Here is a 9,450-nt window from a genome sequence, read left to right as displayed (position 1 = left end):
ATAATGTATATTCACTATATAGATATAATGTATATTCACTTTGTAGATATAATGTATATTCACTATATAGATACAATGTATATTCACTGGGGGACATGTATCAAAGATTTTACCCCTGTTTTGTGTGTATTTTTTTGCGCAAAATTTTGCGCAATCACTTTTTTTGCACACGTTTTGGTAGAGCATGTCCTCCAGATGTGGCTGAATCAGGGCACCTTGGAGTGACATCTATAGTACACATGGATTTATTAACTGCGTACTTTTTTTTTACACCAAAAATTTGGCCGCAAGAGCTGTTTTTTTTGCGCAAATATAAGCCATCTTGGACTTAACGTAGCAAAATGCTCAAAATCATCGAATCTTTTTTCCAAAGAGTGGATTGAGGAGATTATTATATTTACCCACAATTTATGAAGCTCATTGCACTTGATTGATAAATTTTGCGCTTCTGCTCATGATTTAGAATTCGGGAAAAGGGGTAAAATGCTTCTACCATACACAAATAATGATACATGTCCCCCACTATGTAGATACAATGTATATTCACTATATAGACATAATGTATATTCACTATATACATACAATGTATATTCACTATATAGATATAATGTATATTCACTATGTAGATATAATGTATATTCACTATATAGATATAATGTATATTCACTATATAGATACAATGTATATTCACTATATAGATACAATGTATATTCACTATGTAGATATAATGTATATTCACTATATAGATACAATGTATATTCACTATGTAGATATAATGTATATTCACTATATAGATATAATGTATATTCACTATGTAGATATAATGTATATTCACTATATAGATACAATGTATATTCACTATATAGATATAATGTATATTCACTATGTAGATATAATGTATATTCACTATGTAGATATAATGTATATTCACTATATAGATACAATGTATATTCACTATATAGATATAATGTATATTCACTATATAGATATAATATATATTCACTATGTAGATATAATGTATATTCACTATATAGATACAATGTATATTCACTATATAGATATAATGTATATTCACTATATAGATACAATGTATATTCACTATGTAGATACAAAGTATATTCACTATGTAGATATAATGTATATTCACTATATAGATATAATGTATATTCACTATGTAGATACAAAGTATATTCACTATGTAGATATAATGTATATTCACTATGTAGATATAATGTATATTCACTATGTAGATATAATGTATATTCACTATGTAGATACAATGTATATTCACTATGTAGATACAAAGTATATTCACTATGTAGTTATAATGTATATTCACTATATAGATATAATGTATATTCACTATGTAGATATAATGTATATTCACTATGGAGATATAATGTATATTCACTATATAGATATAATGTATATTCACTATGTAGATATAATGTATATTCACTATATAGATATAATGTATATTCACTATATAGATACAATGTATATTCACTATGTAGATATACATCTTATCTGAAAGATAGCCTTATATCTATCCCTATCTTATATGAAGGATAGCCTTATACCTATCCCTATCTTATATGAAGGATAGCCTTATACCTATCTCTATCTTATATGAAGGATAGCCCTATACATATCTCTATCTTATATGAAGGATAGCCTTACACCTATCACTATCTTATACGAAGAATAGCCTGATACCTATCCCTATCTTATATGAAGGATAGCCTTATACCTTTCTCTATCTTATATGAAGGATAGCCTTATACCTATCCCTATCTTATATGAAGTATAACCTTATACCTATCTCTATCTTATATGAAAGATAGCCTTATACCTATCTCTATCTTATATGAAGGATAGCCTTATGTCTATCTCTATCGTATATGAAGGATAGCATTATGTCTATCTCTATCTTATATGAAGGATAGCCTTATACCTATTTCTATCTTATATGAAGGATAACCTTATACCTATCTCTATCTTATATGAAGGATAGCCTTATACCTATCTCTATCTTATATGAAGTATAGCCTTATACCTATCCCTATCTTATATGAAGGATAGCCTTATACCTATCCCTATCTTATATGAAGGATAGCCTTATACCTATCTCTATATTATATGAAGGATCGCCTTATGTCTATCTCTATCTTATATGAAGGATAGCCTTATACCTATCCCTATCTTATATAAAGGATAGCCTTATACCTATCTCTATCATATATGGAGGATAGCCTTATGCCTATCCCTATCTTATATGAAGGATAGCCTTATACCTATCTCTATCTTATATGAAGGACAGCCTTATACCTATCTCTATATTATATGAAGGATAGCCTTATGTCTATCTCTATCTTATATGAAGGATAGCCTTATACCTATCTATATCTTATATAAAGGATAGCCTTATACCTATCTCTATCATATTTGAAGGATAGCCTTATGCCTATCCCCATCTTATTTGATAGAATATCATATAAGCACCAACTTTTAGAGGCTGCACCACACTATTTGATACACCAGATTGTCTCCCAACACAATTACTCCAGGTGAGCAGTTGCTTTCACAAATTAATAAAACAAATCTCATAATTGTCCCATCACTCCGAGAGAAGCTCAGCTGGTTGGATTATGTTCAAACTCAGAAGATGAAACAAATAATCGGAGTAATACTGGAATTAGTACGCTACATTTTGGTCCTTCTCCATTATGACTGATAGAGAAGGGGACTTAAAGGGGCACTCCAGCGCTATGACATCTTATCCCCTATCCAAAGGATAGGAGATAAGATGCCTGATCGCGGGGGTCCCGCCGCTGGGGACCTCCGTGATCTTCCACAAAGCATTGCGTTAGAATCAGTCCCTGGAGCGTCACAATGCTCCGTCCCTGTGATTGCCAGTAATCAGACCCAGAGCGACCACGCTCCAGGGGCTGATATTAACGGGGTGCGGCATGGAAGATCTCGGGGGTCCCCAAGATGTCTTAGCACCGGAGTACCCCTTTAAGTATGTAACAGCTATCATCCTAAAGGTATATTAGTGAGTGCACTCGATTTCCATGTGGAATGTATTAAAGCAACTTTATATTTGACCTTCTTCAAAGGGTTTCTGACCTGCCGACATTAGGATGTATTGGCTAATAAAACGGTTCAACAGCAAAGCCAACTCTTCTAAAGCCGACACAGAGAAAGGAACGGCTCTGACATAGCGATAGACCTGAGCCACATTGTTGGCCCCTTTCGAGCGTCTCACTAGTCACAATCTGACACAGAATGGAGGGAATCTAATTCTGCATTGGAATCAACCTGGAAATAGAGCGGGCACCAGTTGATCTTAAAAAAATGTCTTTTCCACCGGAATACCCCTTTAAGGACTGGGTTTTGAACCTCTGCCTCTGCCTCTGCTTTTCCATCTTCTGCAATAGCTGAAGAGTCTTTGGTTGGGGAACATTCAGGATTTCAGATGATACATTTTATTTGCACTGATACATTGTAGCAAACAATAAAGACATGAAAGTGATTTGCTCTTCCTGCGGAGTTAAGGATTTCTGACTATTTAAGGAACCAAATCACTAAGTGAAGCTAAGTGGGAGTCACTGATTATAGCTGTGTCCTAGTGGATCATGTTACGCCTAGCGCTCCGGGCCCCCGCTCCTCCCCGGAGCGCTCACGGCGTCTTTCTCCCTGCAGCTCCCCGGTCAGTCCCGCTGACCGGGAGCGCTGCTCTGTCATGGCCGTTGGGGATGCGATTCGCACAGCGGGACGCGCCCGCTCGCGAATCGCATCCCAGGTCACTTACCCGTTCCCATCCCCTGCTGTCATGTGCTGGCGCGCGCGGCTCCGCTCTCTAGGGCGCGCGCGCGCCAGCTCCCTGAGACTTAAAGGGCCAGTGCACCAATGATTGGTGCCTGGCCCAATTAGCTTAATTGGCTTCCACCTGGTCCCTGACTATATCTAACCTCCTCCCATGCACTTCCTTGCCGGATCTTGTTGCCCTTGTGCCTAGTGAAAGCGTTTTGTGTGTTTAAAGCCTGTGTACCAGAACTTCTGCTATCTCCCCTGACTACGAACCTCGCCGCCTGCCCCCGACCTTCTGCTACGTCCGACTTTGCTTCTGCCTACTCCCTTGTACCTCGCCTATCTTCAGCAGCCAGAGAGGTGAACCGTTGCTAGTGGATACGACCTGGTCACTACCGCCGCAGCAAGACCATCCCGCTTTGCGGCGGGCTCTGGTGAAAACCTGTAGTGGCTTAGAACCGGTCCACTAGCGTGGTCCTCGCCATCCCTCTCTGGCACAGAGGATCCACTACCTGCCAGCCGGCATCGTGACAGTAGATCCGGCCATGGATCCCGCTGAAGTTCCTCTGCCAGCTGTCGCTGACCTCCCTACGCTGGTCGCCCAGCAAGCTCGTCAGATCGCCCAACAAGATCACCAGCTGTCGTACTTGACCACCATGACACAGCAACTCCAGTCACAACTACAGCAAGTACAGTCACAGCTACAGCAGCAACAACCATCTCCTCCGCCAGCTCCTGCACCCCTTCCGCAGCGAGTGGCCACTCCTAGCCTCCGCCTGTCCTTGCCGGACAAATTTAATGGGGACTCTAAGTTTTGCCGTGGCTTTCTTTCGCAATGTTCCCTGCACTTGGAGATGATGTCGGACCAGTTTCCTACTGAAAGGTCTAAGGTGGCTTTCGTAGTCAGCCTTCTGTCTGGAAAAGCCCTGTCATGGGCCACACCGCTCTGGGACCGCAATGACCCCGTCACTGCCTCTGTACACTCCTTCTTCTCGGAAATTCGAAGTGTCTTTGAGGAACCTGCCCGAGCCTCTTCTGCTGAGACTGCCCTGCTGAACCTGGTCCAGGGTAATTCCTCCGTTGGCGAGTACGCCATACAATTCCGTACTCTTGCTTCTGAACTATCCTGGAATAATGAGGCTCTCTGCGCGACCTTTAAAAAAGGCCTATCCAGCAACATTAAAGATGTTCTGGCCGCACGAGAGACTCCTGCTAACCTGCATGAACTCATTCATCTAGCCACTCGCATTGACATGCGTTTTTCTGAGAGGCATCAAGAGCTCCGCCAGGAAAAAGACTTAGATCTCTGGACACCTCTCCCACAGTCTCCACTGCAATCTGCGCCTAGGCCTCCCGCCGAGGAGGCCATGCAAGTGGATCGGTCTCGCCTGACCCTGGAAGAGAGGAATCGCCGTAAGGAAGAGAATCTTTGTCTGTACTGTGCCAGTACTGAACATTTTTTGGTGGATTGCCCAATCCGTCCTCCACGTCTGGGAAACGCACGCTCGCACCCAGCTCTCGTGGGTGTGGCGTCTCTTGATGCTAAGTCGGCTTCTCCACGTCTCACGGTGCCTGTTCGGATTTCTACTTCAGCCAGCTCTCCCCTCTCAGCCGTGGCCTGCCTGGACTCTGGAGCTTCTGGGAATTTTATTCGGGAGTCCTTAGTGAATAAATTCCGCATTCCGGTGACCCGTCTTGTCAAGCCACTCCACATTTCCGCGGTCAACGGAGCCAGGTTGGACTGCACCGTGCGTTACCGCACGGAGCCCCTCCTAATGTGCATCGGACCTCATCACGAGGAAATTGTATTTTTTGTCCTTCCTAATTGCACTTCTGAAGTTCTCCTTGGACTACCCTGGCTTCAACACCATTCCCCAACCCTGGATTGGTCCACTGGGGAGATCAAGAGTTGGAGTCCCTCTTGTTCCAAGGACTGCCTTCAACCGGTTCCCAGTACTCCCTGCCGTGACCCTGTGGTTCCTCCTGTATCCGGTCCCCCTAAGGTCATTAAGGACTCTGCCTTCCACAGGAAATGCCTCTCCCCCCCTTCCAGTCCCATCAGGCAAGCCTCTGTGTCCTCTCATGGCCCTCGTCCTGGTGTCACACTGCCCCGTGCCAGGTCTCGCCCTCTGCCCTCTCTCCCCATTCCTACTCCTGCTGTTCTGCCTGCCGTTGAGGAATCCCTCCATCCTTTCCCGGTGTCCTCATCCCAGGGGAGGCAGTTACCGGACAAAGAGAAGGGGAGACCTAAGGGGGGGGGTACTGTTACGCCTAGCGCTCCGGGCCCCCGCTCCTCCCCGGAGCGCTCACGGCGTCTTTCTCCCTGCAGCTCCCCGGTCAGTCCCGCTGACCGGGAGCGCTGCTCTGTCATGGCCGTTGGGGATGCGATTCGCACAGCGGGACGCGCCCGCTCGCGAATCGCATCCCAGGTCACTTACCCGTTCCCGTCCCCTGCTGTCATGTGCTGGCGCGCGCGGCTCCGCTCTCTAGGGCGCGCGCGCGCCAGCTCCCTGAGACTTAAAGGGCCAGTGCACCAATGATTGGTGCCTGGCCCAATTAGCTTAATTGGCTTCCACCTGGTCCCTGACTATATCTAACCTCCTCCCATGCACTTCCTTGCCGGATCTTGTTGCCCTTGTGCCTAGTGAAAGCGTTTTGTGTGTTTAAAGCCTGTGTACCAGAACTTCTGCTATCTCCCCTGACTACGAACCTTGCCGCCTGCCCCGACCTTCTGCTACGTCCGACTTTGCTTCTGCCTACTCCCTTGTACCTCGCCTATCTTCAGCAGCCAGAGAGGTGAACCGTTGCTAGTGGATACGACCTGGTCACTACCGCCGCAGCAAGACCATCCCGCTTTGCGGCGGGCTCTGGTGAAAACCTGTAGTGGCTTAGAACCGGTCCACTAGCGCGGTCCTCGCCATCCCTCTCTGGCACAGAGGATCCACTACCTGCCAGCCGGCATCGTGACAGATCAGAGCTGCAGTGTACAGCATGGGGAAGACTGAGCAGCAACCTGATCCTCTAAGGCAAGTTAGAAGAAATAAAATCAATAGAACATTAATTCTGTTTTTGGCTTCATACACACCTGTCGTACAGGAATGGGTAGTACAGATATGTAATTCGTGTTTCCAGACTAGTGGGAGTCACTGATTATAGCTGTGTCCTAATTGATCAGAGCTGAAATGTACAGCATGGGGAAGACTGAACAGCAACCTGATCCTCTAAGGCAAGTTAGAAGAAATGAAATCTATAGAACAGGCATAGGTAACCTTCGGTACTGCAGATGTTTTGGACTACATCTCCCATGATGCTCTTACATCCAAAATGCTGCAAAAGCATCATGGGAAATGTAGTCCAAAACCTCTGCAGTGCCGAAGGTTGCCTATGCCTGCTATAGAACATTGACTCTGGTTTCCTTTGTGTATTTTCGGCTTCATACACACCTGTCGTACAGGAATGGGTGGTACAGATATGTGATACGTGTTTCCCGACTAGTGGGAGTCATTGATCATTAGTGTCATGCATGAATATTTGTAATGCCAATTTTTATGGCGAATATCGGCATTTCGTGATTTTGCAAATATGTAGAATATAGTGCTATATATTCGTAATGACGAATATTCTTATTTTTTTGTGCTTTTTTTCACATGCAAATTTTTATGCAAATTATCGCATAGGAAAAAAAGTGAACGAACATAGCGAATATGCAAATTTCGCAAAGATAGGAAGAATAATCATCAATATATTCATGAAATATCACAAATTTGAATATGGCCTTTGCCGCTCATCACTATTGATTATAGCTGTGTCCTAATGGATCAGAGCTGCAGTGTACAGCATGGGGAAGACTGAACAGCAACCTGATCCTCTAAGGCAAGTTAGAAGAAATAAAATCTATCGAACATTGATTCTGCTTTTCTTTGTGTATTTTCTGTTTCATACACACCTGTCGTACAGAAATGGGTGGTACAGATGTTACGCCGAGCGCTCCGGGTCCCCGCTCCTCCCCGGAGTGCTCACAGCGTTCTCCTGTTCGCAGCGCCCCGGTCAGACCCGCTGACCGGGTGCGCTGCGATAATGTTCCCGGCCGGGATGCGATTCGCGATGCGGGACGTGCCCGGTCGCGGTGCGCATCCCGACCCACTTACCAGACTCGCTCCCCGTCTGTGCTGCCCCGGCGTGCGCGGCCCCGCTCCCTAGGGCGCGCGCGCGCTGGGTCTTTGCGATTTAAAGGGCCGGATCTTGTTGCCATTGTGCCAGTGAAATGTTCCTTGTGTGTTCCTAGCCTGTGTTCCAGACCTCCTTGCCGTTGCCCCTGACTACGATCCTTGCTGCCTGCCCTGACCTTCTGCTACATCCGACCCTGCTCTTGTCTAATCCCTTGTACCGCGCACATCTCAGCAGTCAGAGAGGTTGAGCTGTTGCCGGTGGATACGACCTGGTTGCGGCGGGCTCTGGTGAAAACCAGTAGCAACTTAGAACTGGTCCACCGACACGGTCCACGCCAATCCCTCTCTGACACAGAGGATCCACCTCCAGCCAGCCGAATCGTGACAACAGATATGTAATACGTGTTTCCAGACTAGTGGGAGTCATTGATTATAGCAGTGTCCTAATTGATCAGAGCTGCAGTGTACAGCATGGGGAAGACTGAACAGCAACCTGATCCTCTAAGGCAAGTTAGAATTAATAAAATTGATAGAACATTGATTCTGGTTCCCTTTGTGTATTTGCGGCTTCATACACACCTGTCGTACAGGAATGGGTGGTACAGATATGTAATACGTGTTTCCAGACTAGTGGGAGTCATTGATTATAGCAGTGTCCTAATTGATCAGAGCTGCAGTGTACAGCATGGGGAAGACTGAACAGCAACCTGATCCTCTAAGGCAGTGTTTCCCAACCAGTGTGGTGTGGCTCCGGCTGTTGCAAAACTACAACTTACCAGCATGCCCAGACAGCCAAAGGCTGTCCGGGCATGCTGGGAGTTGTAGTTTTGCAACAACTGGAGGCACACTGGTTGGGAAGCACTGGCATTAGACCATGTAAAAGGTTGCACGGGCATGCTGGGAGTTGTAGTTTTGCAACAACTGGAGGCACACTGGTTGTAAAACGCTGCTTTAAAGCACATCAGGAACATTATCGCCCCATAATGGACTCCTGGTGACCCCTGGAAGATACATTTTATTTGCACTGATACATTGTAGCAAACAATAAAGACATGAAAGTGATTTGCTCTTCTTGCGGAGGTAAGGATTTCTGACTATTTTAGGAACCAAATCACAAAGTGAAGCTAAGTGGAAGTCACTGATTATAGCTGTGTCCTAATGGATCAGAGCTGCGGTGTACAGCATGGGGAAGACTGAGCAGCAACCTGATCCTCTAAGGCAAGTTAGAAGAAATAAAATCGATAGAACATTGATTCTGGTTCCCTTTGTGTATTTTTGGCTTCATACACACCCGTCATACAGGAATGGGTGGTACAGATATGTAATACGTGTTTCCAGACTAGTGGGAGTCATTGATTATAGCTGTGTCCTAATTGATCAGAGCTGCAATGTACAGCATGGGGAAGACTGAACAGCAACCTGATCCTCTAAGGCAGTGTTTCCCAACCAGTGTGGCTCCAGCTGTTGC

This window comes from Hyla sarda, chromosome 6 (assembly GCF_029499605.1).
Source record: "Hyla sarda isolate aHylSar1 chromosome 6, aHylSar1.hap1, whole genome shotgun sequence".
In the NCBI taxonomy this organism is placed as follows: domain Eukaryota; kingdom Metazoa; phylum Chordata; class Amphibia; order Anura; family Hylidae; genus Hyla; species Hyla sarda.
Note: the sequence above shows the minus strand (reverse complement) of the source record.